Genomic DNA, 19,675 nt, shown 5'->3' with positions numbered 1-19,675 from the left:
CCCTCAAAATTCCTATAGAGAACGTCTCAGGTATGTAGGTTTCCTCACGATGTTTTCCTGCACAGTTAAAGCAAGCGATAATTCACAAAGAATACACACATAATTTTAGAAAAGTCAGAACCTTTACGTTTTGTACCTGCGGACATTCGTCTCGGCAGTCCGTTCCACACCCAACTAAGCTATCGCCGCTTAAAAGATTATAAATTAATAAATACAGATTTTTGGGCCATCCATTTATTGCTCCATCTAAGTGATACGGGTCATGTCCATGAATTAATTAGCAAATTCACACGCTGATAACAATATCATTTAACATGTCACATGTGGCGCCGTTATTGTTATTTAGTTAACACGTGGTTTTAAATTCACATTAACGTTATTTTATGTCTCAGTAATGTGATAATGATGGTAAGTAGGTACAGTGTAATTTCGACTATTTTTTTTGTGCGTACACGGCAGAATGATTCATCTGCACCTGATAGTAAGTGGAAGGATATAGAATGTCGACTGACGAGAGATAATAACCCTTCGGCAGTCGACACAATTATGCCGGCCTGTTGAACAGAATATACATAGATCCCGAACGCGACACACTTACGTAGGCCTCTGTGGCTGGTCTCAACATCTTGTGTACGGTGGTATGCTATCCGGGTGGATATAAAATATAACCTACGACCAGACTAACAAAAGATGCCCCTCGAGGTTTCTAAATATACTGGACACAGTCGTGGAATAATTTAAATTATCTATTCCCACTAGCTCCTGTCTCCACGTAGACTGTGTAATGGGCCTGAAGTAACTTAGAATACTAAAGATAAACTGGCAGAATCGCTACCATGACTTATTATATATTTATTATAAATTATGTATCTATTTATTTATCTTATTCTTATATGTCTAATGCCTATATATTTAAATTATTCTATTTTATATACATTATTATTATTATCATATTTATTATAATATATACATACATTTAATAATAATATTTCACCATTTTTAGATGCACCTACCTTGTTCATCTCTGCACCACCCTAAAGTCGACTGGTAGAAAATGCCTCTGGCATTAAGTCCACCTATATACTTAGCTGTATATAAAGTGTATAAATAAATAAATAAAGATTCCTTTTACAGGTACCACCGCACTGATATTATGTACTATATATGGTTGGTTGGAAGATAATACTTCTTAACGTCTGCCTATACTACTATATGTACCGTACCTATCATATAATATATTATAGCAGTTGCTATGAAGCGAGCGACATGCTCGTCACATTGAAACAAAAAAATATATTTTAGAATGTCTCAACTCGAGGTCGACATTTGAATAGTAAAAGAAAAACATCTAACTTTTATATGAATATTAAATTGTAAACAATCTTGGCCTTGAAAACTCGTTTTCATTAGAATGCAATCAAAACAACCATTACTAGATGTATGTATATTGTTTGACCTGATTTAAAAACTTTGGCATTAAGAAATACGCAGACGGTTTATAAAAAAGTTTAAATATATTGAAAAAATTAGGTCGACACCTGACAAAGAACCTACAGGGTATAAAAAAAAAACAAAAAAAAAATAATCCGGTCTCAAAGACACCTAACCTCAACTAGTCAGTTAAAATACTTGTCTTAGCCACACGAGCTATTAATACAATTGCGTCCTACTCATGCGGACTGTTTGCATTCGATTCTTAACGTGAGTGCACGCTCGTACACGATCTTAAATCGAGATCGTTCGAAATTTGAATATATTTTCTAATTGTTTTTTTTTTTTATTAGACTCTTGTCGATGACCCGCTAGTTAAGGGTTAAGTGCTGTGATGTGTGCCGTTACAATGTAACAGGGACCCGTGGAGTGAAGACGTTGACGTTTTTTAGTTTTTCTCTGTATTGTTTTTTTGTAAGTTTTTTTTTATTTTTAAATTGTGGCTATCTCTATTTTACATGTTTCATTTTTATCGTTTCTTTTTTATTTTTAAAATTTGTTTGAGGGTATCCTGTTTATAATTTTATTTTATTATTGATACGTTAAAGATATTAAAATGCCTTTTATAATATATGGGAAGTTATTGTATAAATGAAAAACGTATTTTTACTTCATTTCATTTTTAAAAGCATTTTAGTCATCGCTTATATTTAATACTCAAATAAATGTACCGGTTTTTATAGTATATTTTTTATGACAACATTATCACTCAAAACTATATAAAACTCTTAAACTCGGAAATAGTTAATTGAAACATCTCTTTATTAATTAAAACAATGGCGACAATGACTATTTGACTCTTTAGTTGACAACGATAACGATTTTCCTCTTCCTGTTTTTATTGAGATAAGGTTTTTTCTTTGTTATTTTAGTATAACGCACTGAAATACGACTTGGAAACCACCAAAAAACTTGAGAAAATTATAAAAAAATGTAACGGCCGGATTTTTTTTTCTTGTTTACTACTACATTTTAATTAAACCATAGTCTAAAAGAGTTACAGATTTATGTTTACTGTTTTAAAAGTCGAAAAACCATAACAGTAATAACAGAATAATATGTAATTACATATTATAATAGTATATAATTGGAAGCAGTATAACTAATAACTATACTATTATGAATTAGTACTCATCGAAACATTCTAAGTATTTTCTCGTTTTGTGGCCATTAACATTTATTTAAAGCATTTTAAGCTATGCGTTAACATTCGAATAATGGCCAATTTGGCAATACTTTAACACATATTCTTTATACATGAATGTAAACTGTTTCTGCCAATTTATTCCTTATTACCAAATTGTTTAGTACTAAACAAAATACTGATTAATATTAAAGTCATAATCCTAAAATACGGATAATGTTCTAAATTGTGTGTAATGTAAATTTTTCTGTGTATTTTTTTTCTTTTTTTTTCGCAGTAGCGCATTGGGTTTTTTTCTATTAATACCTTCGTATATTTAAAAAGAATTTCAAATTACTAGTAAGTGTCACAATACTCCATTGTTTTCTTAATCTATTGATACAGTGGTACGTTAGGTCATCGTAAAACACTTTCCTCATACCGATTTATTTTAGTACTGAGGCCGTAACCAAGAAGTCTCTCTACAATAGTTAACACTAACATTATATTTTATGGGTTTGTCATATCCTAGAGATGGACTTATCTATCTTTACTTTTTCTATTTTTAATAGTCGATTATAGGAAGGCATCTTGATGTAGGCTCAAGTAACGTTATTTTTTTTTATATTTTTCACGTTGACTTTATTTTATTTATAACACTTTATATACAAAGAGTATAAGAGCGGACTTAATGCTGAAGGCATTTTCCACCAATCAACCTTAAAGTGGACTTTATCTGCTTTGTTAGTACTTCATGTTTTATTATTCGCAAGGTCGCAGGTTTGACGATGGGATCAAGTATATGATCATACATAAAGCCATAGCTTTATGTATGATCTATATATCTCTTTTATGTACTATGGTACACGAAAGAGAAGGGTTTTGCGATCAAATACTCTCTCTTTTCAATTCCAATATAGGACCAATATTGGCCGCTGTTCGAAAGTTTTATTTTATCCAAATAAGTTCATTATATAATTTAAGAGTAATTTTGTAGGGACAGAAAAAAAACAGCAAAGGATAATAAGGAAAATGGCATTTTTTTTCGGAACAGTGAACCTAGATAACAACCGATGGATTACCACAAGCTGTACTTCGAATGGAACACACTCTTAATAAAATAATGACCCATTCCAAAATTGCACATTTGTGAGAATCGTAAAACAACCAATTTCTGTTTGCGACCTTTTAGTTTTTTCCCTTTTTTTTTCATACTACAGGTTTCATTATTTACCTATCTTTAATAAGCTCAATTTTATAGCAACTGCAAAAACCTTTTTTTTAAAAACCGGCAAACAAAAATTAGTTTTACAACGACTGCCAAAAATTATCAATTTTGAAATAGGTCATTATTTTAAGTATTAAGAGTGCGAGAACGTCCGTCATGACAAAAAGACGGATATACCCGTAGGCAGAATACGACCCTTACTTTACCACGAAATAATGTAAAACGAAGATTGTTCTTATTTTTAGCTCAGTATCTAAAAATGGATTGATTCGATAAGATTATATTTTGGTAATGCGTCTTTGCCCGTGTTGACCTTCCACAGAAAAAATACTGAGGAAAAAATGAATAAAGATTTAGATAATATTCCATTTTAAGAATGTCAAAGCTGCCTAATTTTTTATGGTAAATGTGTAGCTTTTCTTTAAGAATTTCATAAAACATTTTGAACTTGCTTGTGGTAGGATATATTTTATATCAACCCAGATAGCGACCACTGTACAAAAGGTGTTAAAACCTACCATAGCGGCTCATATCAGTGTGTCGCGTGCCGGGATCAGCCTGTGTATATCCTGTTCAACAGGCCGGCATAATTGTGTCGACTGTCGAGGAGTAATCATCTCCCGTCAGTCGACATTCTATTGGACCCCACTCCACTTACCATCAGGTGCAGTGTGGGACCACATTGCCGCGGTGTGTAAAAAAACTTTTCTTAGCATGAATAATTTGACCTATTCTTGATCTATTTTATGTCCGGAATTGAACTTTCCACCTCACAATTAGAACAATGAGAAAATTACACTCAGTTCCAAGGTTTGTGAACAAAACTGACCTATCAATCATCGTCTGCATACAAAGTACGAAATGTGAATGACCTTATCAAGTGCGCATTTGCATCTCAAACAAAGAATATATATTTAATATTATTGTCCATGAGTGTACGTGACCAGCATGGCTGATAGTAAGCCATGCCTTCCCTTAAACAATGACAAAATTACCTAAATCGATTAACGAATCGATTAACATGAAATCGATTAAAAACAATCAAATTACAAAAGAAACTGGTTTTAAGATACAGTCATATTTACATTTGAATTTTCTTTTTTTTATATGTGAACGTTTATTTGTTTTTGGCTGTTTTTATATGTAAACGTTTAAGTGTTTTGACTGCCTCGGTGAAATAATCGTTTTACGTGTGCCGTACGACCCGCTCTGAAGCCCCGGATTCGAATCCCGAAAAGGGCAGTGATATTGAGTTTTTCAGCTTAGTATCTACCTGGAATTTGGATTTTTTGCTCGATATGGTAAAAGTCTCGCGTTTTATTACATCATACACATGACAAAAATTTAGCACCTGCCAAGGTTGCATCTCTGCCTATCCCTACGGGGTTAAAGGTGTGATGTACGTTTATATTAGTTTGCATTTTGTTTGTTCTTAACCTATGCCTGACCAATTGCTTGCTCATTTTCCGGATTACATTAACAAAAAGAGTAGTAACCGAGCTTCCTTCTTTATTTATAAAAGCTGGCATGAGTCCCTCATGTTAGATAATGGATCTTCGCATTAACAATGAGGCGAGTGTCTTGCTCGTCCCATCAGTCGTATAAAAAAAAACTAAAAAAAAAAAAAAATTTGTTCAATAACCTGACCTCATTGCACCAGTAGATAAGTTTAGTAAAATCATGAACTGACGATTGATAAGACATGATTACGCTTCCCCGGTCAACATAGATATGCCGGTTTGTCGATGCAGGATATACACAAACTGTTCCCGGACCAAGGCACTGATTTTATACCTTATGTGCAGTCGCTATTTATAATAATATGAATTATATCAGCCCTGTACCACATACTGCCCCACTGCTGGTCACGGGCCTCCTCCACAACTGAGAGGGATTAGTCCTTAGTCCATCACGCTGGCCTGGTGCGGATTAGTAGACTTCACACACCATCAAAATTTCGTTAGATATTTTTTCTGGTATGCAGGTTTCCTCGCGACGTTTTCTTTAATCGTTAAAGCAAACGACAATTCGTAAAGAATACATAATTTTAGTGAAGTCAGAGATATGTGTGCTTGGGTTTTGAACCTGCGTACATTAGTCTCAGCAGTCCATTCCACACCCAACTAGGCTATTGCTTTTTAGGCCGACACAAATATCCCACCACACCATTTTATTTATTATAATGTAAAGGACTATAAACTAAATACTTAGCATCTTAATTAACTGAAGCTGCTAATTGCGTACAGATAGTAGCGCTTAGCATCAGATCAGCGATTTAATCGTTGCTCAGCTTTTAAGAAATATTAAAATAACAAAGTGTGAAAAATAATTTCTGTATTCCATTACCCCAATTAGCACAAGGCGCTTTTAAATTAGTAGGGTTAGGTCAGAAAAACTACAACTTAATTTTTAAACTAGAAATTGATTAGTCTGATTCCAATCAACGATTATACGGTAAAAATAGTATATTTTGTTTTATTTATAAGCTCTTTTGTTCTTAATACACTTATAGGGCTTGCTTGCCGCTTGGCCTCCTGGATAACACGCGTTTCCCATTCCAATATATACTATACTAGGATAAAAATGATTCTGTAGGATAACCCAGGACATGTTCTATCTATGTGCTAAATCTCAACCCATTTCATTCAGCGGTATTCGCGTTTACTTCTATCAATCATCCAAACAATATAAACGATGCCATTTAGCTAGTAAGCAATAAGTGATTATAAAAATGATTTTAATAGATTCTCAATAATCTATGTTAGTAAAATATTGATAGCGTTTAAAATAATTTGATTCTTTACATTTTCTATTGTCTTTATGTATGAAGATCACCCGAAATGTAAATTCAATTTCATTAAAATTAAATTGTGGAAATTGTGTCATTAGTTTAGTGGTTTTACACGTCAGAGGTGACCGTGAAAGTGAATTCGAATTTAAGGTCACGCAGTCTTTAATGGGTAAGGAACAAGAACTATATTTATTATCTCTTATGCTTACGCAAATGTTAGATATTATCATAATAATTCAATTTCAAAATTTTAAATTTCTTTAATTGTATATGTAGGTAGATATTATAACTTTGAATTTTCGGACGACCAATGACTAAGTCTCTAACGTGACCATGAAGGCGGCAATGTCTTAGAAACGTCGGAACAAAATTAGAATATAAAAAGCCGCGACAAATTCCGAAAAATAGTTTTTTTTTCAACTATTTTTTTTTAGTAAGTTTACCTAAAAGTACTTATTAGTATGCCGATTGAGTCGATACTTATTATATGGAATAGTTTTTTTTGTAATAGGGAGCTAACGATTAAATAGACTTCACAAATTTTATTCATACAATATCTCATTCCCATATTTTTTTGTTTTCTAATAGCATTAAACATTTAAAAAAAGGTATCTAGTATAAGCCCCTGGGTTTAATCGAATTTAAAATTCTTTTTTATAATAAATATTTGTTTATTCATTATTGCGCTTACATTTGAATCGTTTCTGGATCGTTCGAGATCGCAAATCAAAGTTAATATCCTCAACACAAAACTTATATCTAAATGGGGTCAGAACATTTATAACTTTTTGGTCTATATATTAACTTACATAGTGGACTATATTATCAAATTGTGGACAGAATACATAATTTAATAAAACACATGTATTTAACAATAACAATAAGATAATACTACCGTATCATCTTCCGAAGTGCATAATTTATGCGTGCACAATAAATAATAAACTTATCTACTTAACTGGAGTTTATAACGTAAAACCAAAAAAATACAATTCAACTTTTTTACAATAGAGAAATACTTTATACGTCAAGCAGCAGTGTGTAATCACTGTTTTGTTCCAATTTGAAGAACATTGTAGGTAGTGTAAGTACTGGACATAGTAAGACTTAACATCCCATGTCTCAGGCGAGCGCAGTAGAATACCAAACAATACTTTGTAATTCAAGGTGTTGGATGGTGTTTCTACTGTTTATAGGCGGTCGTATCTCACCATCAGGTGAACGTCAAGCTTGTCTCGTCATTCAATAAAAAAAATGTTTGCCTGCGCGTAGCCACGTACTAAAACTAGTTGCTATGTATAACACCTTGTAGGTCGATTTGTTGACAAGGAGTATCAGGCCAAGGTAAATGAGATTAGACCTGAGTTTTTCAAACAATCACTTATTATCACTAACAAAAATATGTGTAGTTGATTCAACTACAGTGCTCTTACCGCTGCTCTTTTTGAATCCAAATAAAAATACTTCTAAGATTAATAAGGGGACTATTTTACTATTTATATAATTTTCAATTTATTTTACTATCTCTGTTCGCGGCTTCGTCTGCTTTTTCTCGATTAAAAGTCCTGTTATATATTCTCTCAGTATAAAAAGTAGCCTATTTCAGTCCTTGGATCTCAAATTATCTCCATATCTAATTGTATCGAAATCCTTTTGGTAGTTTTGGAGTTTATCGCGTTCAAACAGATGCGGCATGGACTTTGTTATATTATATTTCAGGATTCGAGGGTAAACCTCTCTTGCTAGAATCTACAAGGTCATTTCATTTACGAAGACGCGCCCCTCTACTTTCAATAATCGTTTACAGTGTGCGTGAGTAAAATGAATGCACACGCACACAACCATGGATAGCGTCGGAGAAAGAGCAAACCCACGTACGTGACGAAAATAAGTATAGGATTATAACTCAAAAATTTTGTACAGTAAGAATCAGTTTTAATTATGACGTTTTTGTCACTCACGCGGTACTGCCCTTTACCCAACGTTATCTATCGTAGTGTGCGTTCACTCGTATTCACGCACATTGTAAGCTATTAGGGAAAGTAGTGAGGTGTCTTCGTGGATGAAAATATGACCAATTTAATGTACCATCGCATTGAAAATGTCTCGTGCCATGCAGCAGTGTGAGCGCTATTGTTTGAACGTGGTTATGACCAGTGAAATTACTGGACTTTTTGATACTGAAGAATGAACAACTTTATCGGGATAGTAATGGATTTCGTTGGTACGCAGAGCAGTAGCGAAAGGTCCATATAACCCAATTTCTGCCGGCTTCCCTTTCGTACCTTATGTAAAATTATCATTAGAACGATTTGGAAACCGTATTTATGCATATTAGTACATATATGTAGTGTGGAGTTACCTTTCAGTAAATTTCACCCTTCGCCACTGATGCAGAGCTTTGTTATTCCAAATTCCGAGTTGATTTGATTATGTTTAAAGACTGCTACTTCACTTACCATCCGACGAGTTGGTCACCTTGTCATTCAGTGTTCTTATCCATTTATTTTATATAAAAATTAATTGCCGTTCGTTAGTCTCGCTAAAACTCGGACGTGTTCACTTATTTGTATAATTTTTTTCGTTCGCTATAGTAAAGGAAAAAAGAGAAAATCCAAAAGAACATCGAAAATGTAGTAATTTTGTATGGAGATCGCCACTTCAGATTCATTTGTAACCAACTTCGACAGAGGGATATGCTTTTTTTTGTATTCGATTTCGTATCATTTAAGAATTGTCCCCATTATAATTTCATTGGTAAGTATAGAATCTTGGACATAAGATACAGACGGCAACTCAATAAATAAATAAACTCTACAAAATCAAATAGGATTTTAATGATTTTTGAATGCTGTGTTCAATAAAGCTTCATCATTCTACCATATTAAGAATTAATTGCCCTTGAAATTCGCAGGAACATATATAGAAGAACTCTTCAAAATTAAGTGGAATGGTGACTGTTAGTGTCTTGTACAATTAGATTTGTTTTTAAAAAACAAAAAAAATGAAGAATAAAAACTTTATATCAAAGGAACCGACTTCGAAAACTGCTACAGAAAGAAATAAAATATATATACTCAGGTTAAATATTTTATTCGAGTCGGTCCCTAATTAAACACGTCGTAAATAAACATTGTGAATTTTAACAAAACACTTGGATCAAGTTACTTAGGTCCAATTAACAATTATTTTCAGGCAAGTTACATTGAATAACATAAAGAAATTCAAATCGTATACAATGCAGACAATATTACTGATCTCAATGAATTGGGGTTCGACGGTATATAGTATTATAAGCATCGATAACGATTATTTTCGATCAAGAGTTGTAATCAAAAAAAAATTGGTGATACGAAGTCCACCGAGCCATCTAGATCTTCAATAAAAAAAATATATTGACCAGATAGGTGTCAGATACAATGCAATCTTCTTATTTTTACTTCAAATGACGAGAAGAGCTTGGCGTTCGTCTGATGGTAAGCGATACGACCGTCCATAAACAGTAGAAACGCCATCCTACACTTTGAATTACAAAGTATTTTTTGGTATTCCATCGCGCTTGTCATCCTGAGACATGAGATGTTAAATCTCATTATGTTCAGTAGTTACTGGCTGCAATGTTGCTCAAAGCGAAACACAACAGTGAGTACACATACTTACAACTTCACAACTAGCTCATGTGATCGCTAACGCGCATATCAAAAATTGTAGATTACTGATGTTATTGATGACCCGTAGTAATTTTTCCAGTTCTTTTAAAAACCTTGACACATGGACAGCTTATCTTAGTTGATTAAACTTGCCAAATTTTCCAAACAGCAACATTGACCTTTTCGTGTAAGAATTCTTGTAATTTGGCAATTTTTTGCATAAATCTTTTAGCAATTTATTGTATATCTGATATTTCATTACTGTTCCACTCTAATCTGTCGTGTGACGAATTTTTATTTTTTACCAAATTCATCATAATGAGGCCGTTGCAGTCTACATTGGATATAGGCCTCTCCCAAAGAACGCCACAGAGCAAACGTAGCGCGGTACGCTCTCTGGCCGAATGACGGAACGACTTACACAAGAGAGCCGACAATGACTGAATGCATAACCGAATTCAATACGAGGTTACTCAATTCATCGTATTTTTTTATCTATATATCAAGATTTCCCGCTGGAATAGCGCTAATAAGTGTAGTCTATAATTTTACCTTTACCGTAGATATAATAAATCACAGGTCGCGTTCGTTGAAAACCACTTTACCGAGTCTTGTAGGTGGTCGTAAGAACAATCAAATTGGCAAGCATCCACTTCATTTTATGCCAAAATCCGCACTCGGCCAAACTTGTGCCAAAACGTGAAGAAAAGTAAAATTTGCAACGTATATTAGTACCATCGTTCTGTTCGTTTCTCCAACTACCTACAAACTTTACCAGTGTTCCAATTCGAATGTTTCAAGCCAGCTTAGGTTAGCATTATGATATAAAAACTGATGAATCAGCGCAAATGTAGTACTCAAACATCCCTGTTTCTTTCCAAATTTCTATTCCTTTCGTCTGTGTAGTAACTGTTTTAATCGTTTGTCACGTGTCTGTAAACAAAAATATGCATTTTGCTGTGATTTCTCCTAAAATTCTTCTGGCTGTAGTTGGAGCTGTTATTAAATCAATAATCCGATTATCCGTCTCCGTTGTAATGTACAATACCGTGGTTCTAGCCAACCGCAAACCACGACCGCACGCTGCAACGGACGGCGTCTGCGCTGGGAAACAGTTTTACATACAAATACCAACTGGTAATGTTGGTTTCAAAGCTAATAAACTATTATACAAATATCTTGTGTAGGGTAGTCACTATCCCTTCGGATACAAACTGTATCACCCTATACAAGGTGTAAAACCGCCATAGTGGCCCACGTAAGTGTGTCGCGTTCCAGGATCAGGCTGAGTAAATCCGGCTTCAAGCAGGCTGGCATGTGGATTGGCGACGATGTACTTAATGATTTCTCGTCAGTGGACGCTCTATCTGGACCCAAATTCACTTGCGTCAGATGCGGTGGGTCACTTTGAATAGCCCGTGTAAAAAATTATAATAATACGGAAACTTGCTTTAGCTCTTAATCTACTGCAGGTCTAGAATGAGGGTCAATGTCATATTTATTTGTTTGTACTTGCCCTCTTTACACCCGTTTACAATGTAAGCGATAATATTAATTAATTTATTACGACATAACTTGATACGTCTACCTCGGTGGCGTTGTATTTCAATGCTACTGGAGTACTCAGGTCCCGGATTCGATTCCCGGGTGGTACCAAGTGATATTGGGTTTTTCTACCATATCACCCAAGAGTCACGAATTTGAGTTTCATATGGCGATGGGCTCGATTCCCATCACATCATGAGACAGAGTACGCATGGCGGAAGGTGGGAACAGCAGCTGCTCTTACCCACTCATTCTAGGAATAAAGGCTTGTGTGTGATAAAACTTGATGTTCATACCATTATGCTTTTGGATACTTTATAAGAGCTGTGTAAGTGTTTTTGTTTCTCTGAGATAGTTGCGTCAAATACTGATTAAAGTGAGGTCTCTCATTGATTACACGTGGACTGCCTATTCCACCTATATATAATATAGTCCAGTGTGCTGTCAGTTCTGTAAACCATTTGACTTAGTTCTTACCACCAAACACCTCGACGAATTAGTACTGTAAAGTATATGACTTAGATTTTATCACCGAACACTTCAATCGCTGGCAAAACGCATTAGGAAAATTCCGCGAATGCCCAATTTGGCATTCGTTCCTAGGCCTCCCCTAATCTAAGCCCACACGCTTCCACAAGCCAAAGACACGTTACATCATACTTGATCTCGAAGCTTGTTCTAAATTATAAAGATTTCAATTTCGTTAAATAGTTATAAATATTTTCCAAGATCATCCAAATTGACAAAAATCTATAAGTAACATCAAGTGTACCCACGTGCTATTTCTAGTATAACAATAACAGAATCTACACGTGTTCTTCCCATTCGTATTGATCGCGAAGCCGCTTTGCCCTTTGATAATGATTTAAAATATCTGAACGAGCAATTATATTGATACGTAGTATCTTATGGAATAAATAGAATATTTGAATGCTTCAGAAGTAAATTAATTGTTTTTTTGGCATCCTAGTTTTTGCTTGCGGCTCCGCCTGCATGAATAAGTTTGGGTATATGTGTTTCGATGATAAGCGGCGATAGCCTAGTTGGGTGTGGAACGGTCTGCCAAGACGAATGTCCGCAGGTTCAAATCCCAAGGGCACACACCTCTGACTTTTCTAAAAAAAATCATGTGTGTATTCTTTGTGAATTTATCGTTCGCTTTAACGGTGAAGGAAAACATCGTGAGGAAACCTGCACATCCGAGAAGTTCTCTATAGGAATTTCGAAGGTGTGTGAAGTCTATCAATCCGCACTAGGCCAGCGTGGTGGACTAAGGCCTAATCCCTCTCAGTAGTAGAGGAGGCCCGTGCTCAGCAGTGGGCAAGTATATAATACAGGGCTGATATCATTATATGTGTTTCTGTGTATATATTATCTCGGAATTAAAAGTGGTCTCATTGCCTCAAATCTCCATACCAAATGTTATCGAAATCTTTTGGGTAGTTTTTGAGTTTATCGCGTTCAAAGATAGACGCGACGGGGGTCTTTGTTTTATATTATGCAAGGATGAATATGTAATGATGTTTGCCTAACTATAAAATAGGTGTTTGACAATGTTCTTTACAGAGACTAAAGCAATCTATAGTATTGCACAATCTATAGAGGTGCAATAAGATGTACAAAATCACAGTTATCTTACCTTTCTATTTCTTAAATATTAACCAATATTTAAACGCGATAATTTGTGAAAGTAGGTATTTGTATAACTTATAAGTAACCGCAGAAACCGATGAAAGGTTTTAGATAGATTTTACTTGCTGACTATGACATGGTCCTATGTAATTGTTTTTTTTATATATACAAAGTGACTCCATTGCACCTTATGGTAAGTGGAGTGGGTTCTAATAGAATATCAACTGAGGAGTGATGATTACCCCTCGATAGTCGTCACAATTATGCCGGCCTGTTGGAACTGGATATAAACAGACTGATCCCGGAACGCTACACACTTACGTCGACCACTATGGCGGGTTTTAACACCTTGTGTACGGTGGTCGCTATCCGAGCTGATATAAAATACCACCAGTAAATCATTTATATTGGAATACTAGATTTAAAATGATCATGTTGGTAAACACTTGTAAAGATAATCCATGATTGTCCCTTTTATATCTTTCATGATTATTGTCAATTATAACTATAACATAAAATCATATAATATATGATTAAATTTGTGCAAAACACATAACATAAAACCTTGTCATAGTCAACCAGCAATTTAGCACACAGTGACTCATATCCAGGCCGACATGATATTATAGGCCACTTTCGTACTGAAAACTAAAAAGTGGGACATTCATTCTGAGAAAGATCGGTAACGTCACAAAATCTACAAGAAAACTTATCAATATACTGTTAGTTTAACAGCACGAATCATTTTAATTCGAATCATTTGTTTATGCGGTTAAAGTATCATTTCAATTTACATGCTCGCCACGTCTTACGAATTGTAGACATAATAAAGTTAAAAGTGGGTTCGTTGACCTTTCCAATAACTAGACGTGAAAGTAATTTAGCTTATTTATTACAGCTATTATTGTCTACTTCAGTACAAATGTTAAGACGAAACAACTCAAGAGCCAAAACTATACCACTTAATATGAATATAAAAGTTAATGATGATGTTTGTTTTTTTTCTCAGGCTAAAGCCAGCAACTCACTGGTATATAATATTAGATATAGACTTGATATAAAGCGGTCTACCATCTTAACTCGCGAGGTTTCATATCCGGCTCGAAGAACCATGTAGTAAATCTAAAATGATATTTGAATGATAGGTTCATAACAAAATTGTTTATACCATACTTGTATTGAAACAAAGGGGCGAGGAAGCACATGCAATGTTTACTTAATTTCGTACTTATTGCTAATTCTGTCCTCTGAAGTATAAATAAAATTATTGCTTGCTACTTCTTTTTTGCGGTGGTACCATTCATTTACAGTTAGAAATAATGGATGTGCTGTATTTTTTAATTATTTTAAATAATTAATAGAAATTAGGAAAGATAGGAAGTTATTTATACTGTGCAGAGACGGGTCCGGCGATTTCGTAAGCACTCTCGACCCTCCGGAACCGTTTCACGTGCGCAGAAGCAGGTCACCACGGGTTCAGTCGATATGGCGGCATAAAAGTGGTAGGTACCTGACTCAGAGAGCATTTAGACATTTGGGTCGGAAAGCCGGTGAGTCCGACATAACCATTCTTCTAACCCCCAGGTTCAATACTGGCATCCATTACATGGATATAAACTGCGGAAAAAAAGGAACTTATGTAGGAAACTGAAACTAACGTATCTGAGAAATGGTCAGCAAGTTTTCACTTAACATCAATTTTTTGTATGAATTAATCCGTCCTAGCCGAATTTCGGTTACGGCGGCTATTCTCAAGGGAGAACAGTCTGGTACTCAGGAGATATTATAGTGTACAAGTATGTGCGCAATATACAGGTGCACTTTCTGTTCCTTCACTGTCATAGTCCGGTGAGACAGCAAATCCGACACGACCGGAGAGAGATCAGGCGCGGGATAGGTCAAACTGTAGCCAAAGCGAGTGTAATTGTCTAGTTACAATGATAGAACTGGACCTTTCGCTTTCGTCTTCGTTACACAATTTTGATTGTGGTTATAATTTCAAGGTTGCGTATAAAATACCACATCTATATAACTGGTTTTTCGACGCTTGAAATGGTCGAGCCTCTTGATTTTAGTGTGGTCAATATGTCAACATATACTAACGCCTCTTATATCAGTTAGGTGATAGCGTAGTTAGTTGACCCACTTTTTTTCATAAGTATTCCACCCCATACGGGAGGACAAGCCACAGACGCTAATTCCAGACTTCAGGTTGAAACTGAGTAGTAAAGCCAATACTATCACTGCCCGACCACACAACTCAAACTCGATATGTTCAAATTCTATAATTCAAAATGTTATACAAATGCAATTTTTTTCGTACATTTTGTATATGCAATCAGGCCGGCATAAATGTGTCGACTGTTGAGGGTTAATCGTCACTCGTCACTCGACAGTATCTGGTCGCCTCTCCACTTTCCATCAAGTGAAAGGGAGTCTGTTTATTATTTGACTATTTCTATAATATTTCACTCCCACGTTGTTTGATTATTTTTAGAGACTTGTGTTCGTAACAATATTCAGATGGTATTGCTACTATTTATGGAAGCCCATAGGCGAGGTGGTTGCCCGTCTTGACATTTACTTGTAAAAAAAAGTTAAAATGTAGATAATAATAAGTAAGAAAATAAATATTTTGCTCAGTTTCATAGAAACCATTTTGAACTAAGAATAAGAAGAATTTTAAAGTTTGTTAATTCAATTTATTTTTTATAGGTATATGTTTAGTCCCACAGTTATCTCCAAAACAATTTATAATCTAAATATTTTTTGTGAAAACTTCTCAAACATCATGTCAATGAAACTATTATCAAATTGAGTAAAAAATTCCTACATAAATTAAAAATAATTATTGATACGACTTCGGACTGCGTTTTTTGCTAGTATATTTTATCGTGCAGAAATATAAACATTCTAGTGTGTAACTCAACCCAAAGGTTCCGTATGGCGTTTGGTTTCGAAGTTAAATCTTATACTAGTATCTGAATGAATTTTACTCGCACACGTTTATGTTTGAAGGGGTAACTCTCTCTCTCTCTTCTTACTTCTTAGGCTCTTGCCTATGTTAATTACAGGACATGGTTTAAGTCTGTGCCAAATTTTATCGAAATCGGTGCATTTAAGTACAAAATCTAATTTTCACATTTATTTTTAGTAAAATAAGATATAGGTAATGTTCAAGTGTTAGTATAATAAAATAAAAATATATCAATGGAGACATATTTATCAGCTAAAATCTATTAGGTTTTTCGAAATTAAAAAAAATGACAGTTTTAAAATGTATAAAGTTGTCAATATGTCGCACTTTTATACTTAGTCGTGTTATAATTTCTTTGATGAATAACTTTTATGTGATAATTAAAAAATAGCACCTTTATTATATTTACATGGAATTAAATCACGGAACGCCAAAAAAAGGGAATATAAAAAAATAATTCTAGTTATTACGTTGATATCATTTATATCGCTAGCGAGGGTCAATACACGAACTCAGCAAAAAATAAGTTTAAACCTAATGATACGTGTTTACAATATGGTATTCATACTGTGTGTAGAATGCGTGATCGTATTCAGCGAGTAGCCACAGAATACAACTTGTGAGTAGATATTATTATAAAATACTTATCACACACAATTTAAACTGAAAATTTTTATAATGCATAAAATTTTGTTCTTAATTTTACGTAAGTTCCATGTTGGAAAATATGTGAGAAATAACATTATTTTTATTTGCTCTTCTAAAGGAATTAAATCCCATCATTGGCCTGGTTTGATCTGGATATTTTTAGAAGAGGCTTATCTTGGGTTTTCAAAGGCTGAAGATGGTGTTATGATGATATATATTTTAATAATTGTTAGTTTCATCCTTGATAGTATCAATAAAGCTATTTAAATTAAGGTTTACGTTGTAGCAATTCTAATGGCATTTACATTTGCTTTTCCTTTCACATTTTATAATGTTGGAAAGCACAATAGCTTTTCATTATTTAATAAAAGAAATTTTAAAACCGGTGTCATAATTCCATAAATTACCTTTTACAAACTCACAAAGCTATAAATCTCTTTGTCATGTAATGTAGATTTACACCCGTTACAAATGCTGAAAAAAATCCCAAACAAGTTTTCATTTTCGCGCAGTAATAACCGGTTTGTATTTCATACGCACACGACGTGTCGCGCCCATATTTTTTATACCAATATTAGCAATTTTGATTAGGATAAAAATACACATTGTTATTACTTCTAGTAGTAACTGTTATAAAATCGGTCGAATGAATAAGCTATTTGTGAATATTCGCAACTCATAATTACGTATTATGTTTTAATTTCAACTTTGCCGTGAAAAGCCTTTCCCGCTCCTAAAGTTACTAAAACGCCAGTGCCATCTATGTAAAAGATAAATGATAAAATTTCATTATGTCCCATGAGAAAAAATTACCGGGATAGAAAATTACTTATATTTATTTATTTATTTGAACAGCCAACAAAACATACACCTTACAAGTTTTTTTAACAATTCAGTAAGTAATTGCTGCAGTGCTGTTTTAATTACTGTCACAGCATGAACATATTAATACATAACAATAAATAATTGGGTGCACCATAAGTGCAGTATATTTTAAGTATAAGACTGAATATAAAACTAAATTTAGGTCTGAATTTACATTAACTATATGTTAATGTGGGGGCCCTATTCCGTCTAGGAATGAATCCGTGTTATTGCAATTACGGGCGTTCTATTCGAAGGATAGCTTCGATAGCCATGTAGGTAAGAGAGTTAAAAAATCCTCTATTTACAACAACAAAGCTGTCCTTCGAATCACTCAAATTCTCATCCCACTGTCTAAAGGCTGATAAGGTAGACACATTTCTTGTTTGGTATTAATATTACACTCAGAACCTTTTATTTTACTCTTTTGCCATAGAAAAACTATATGCAAAACGTTTCCTTCCTCTTTAAATATCTTTTACTGCTTTGACCTATAATCTCGGCTCAGTAAAATAACTGGATGGTCCATTTACATTAATAGATAAATTACCTCCAACGAATTCCGAGTTCGTAATAAGAAAATTGCAGAACCAATCCAGCTGTATATGATAAACATTATCATTTTACCAGATATGTTTCGCAGATAAGCGTGGTTGTAATAAAATGAACTATATTTAGAGCATACTTGAGTCTGTTATTGAATGTAACATCTCTTTTATAACCAAGTTTACAATGTGTTGATAATGGCACATAGTAAATAAACACAGCGAATAAATATGTTTATGAGTGTGAACAAAATATCAATAAAGTCGGTTTGTCTGTTAGTCACGTACTTTATTGAGATATTTCAGTTTTATGCGGTCTATATAGCGATGCTGTTATATAATAAAATATACGTATATATATATATATACACTTCTACAGAACGAAACTTCTCGACCGAGTACCATTCATAAAAACCTACGTAAAATGCTTACTCATCCATATAGGAAGTGAGAAAGTAAGGTTATGCCTTTCCCAAATCCAAAAAAATCACACACATCCATATGACATGTAACAGCAAGCCGTTAATTCTCATTGGTTTACTGTACACTGCCCTGTTGAGATATATGTCGACAGTATACATACACACAAAGTATTACGCCTCTATCCCATAAGGGTAGGCAGAGACTATGGATTGCCAGTGTGCATGATTCTGGCATACTTCTCTCGCATACTCCAACTTCATCAATCTTTTCAGCATTCCCGCCGGTCCAGGGTACTTTTGACCTGACCTTTATTAAGAATGTCAGACATCTGACATACGAAGGTTCGGTACGGTCGCCCTCTTCCGGACCTTCCATCCACATTCGCCTCGTATATTCTCTTTTTCAGTCTCCTATCATCCATTCACACACAACAGTATAGCTCATGACACACGCGCTCATAATATATATAGAGTATAGCTTATCACCACGTCACAACATAATTATGTAAAGATCGATGAGAGGAGTTGCGTGTTCTCACCAACCGTGCATAATTTCATTACCGTGCAAGTCAGTGTAGCAAACGTGTACGTGTAGGACTTATTATGAGAATTACTTCTAATTGGTGAGAATGATTATTTTTTATTATCACTAGAGGGCGATGTGGTGGTGGTAACTGATAAGTGCTTTAAGTAGCTGGTTTAGTAGTATTGCGAGGCACTACGTTTATCAGTTTAAGATCATGAAAGTTAGAAAAGACT

At 34.3% G+C, this 19,675-nt stretch overlaps 1 protein-coding gene across 3 annotated transcripts in view; it reads left to right on the top strand.

Moving 5' to 3' along the window:
* Positions 1-1,664: 1,664 nt before the first annotated feature.
* LOC115440664 (alkylglycerol monooxygenase) overlaps positions 1,665-19,675 on the top strand; it is a 46,772-nt gene continuing 28,761 nt past the window's right edge. The window contains exon 1 of one of the 3 annotated variants that reach the window (XM_030165070.2): positions 1,665-1,905. The gene's annotated coding sequence lies outside the window, so the exon portion shown is untranslated. Of the gene's footprint in view, positions 1,906-19,429; positions 19,540-19,675 lie in introns of those variants that run through there. The other 2 variants (XM_030165067.2, XM_030165068.2) reach the window with 2 other exon arrangements.

The sequence above is a fragment of the Manduca sexta genome, chromosome 20 (genome assembly GCF_014839805.1).
Source record: "Manduca sexta isolate Smith_Timp_Sample1 chromosome 20, JHU_Msex_v1.0, whole genome shotgun sequence".
Taxonomy (NCBI): Eukaryota; Metazoa; Arthropoda; class Insecta; order Lepidoptera; family Sphingidae; genus Manduca; species Manduca sexta.
The sequence above is the reverse complement of the archived record's forward strand: the minus strand, read 5'-3'. Positions and strand labels throughout refer to the sequence as shown.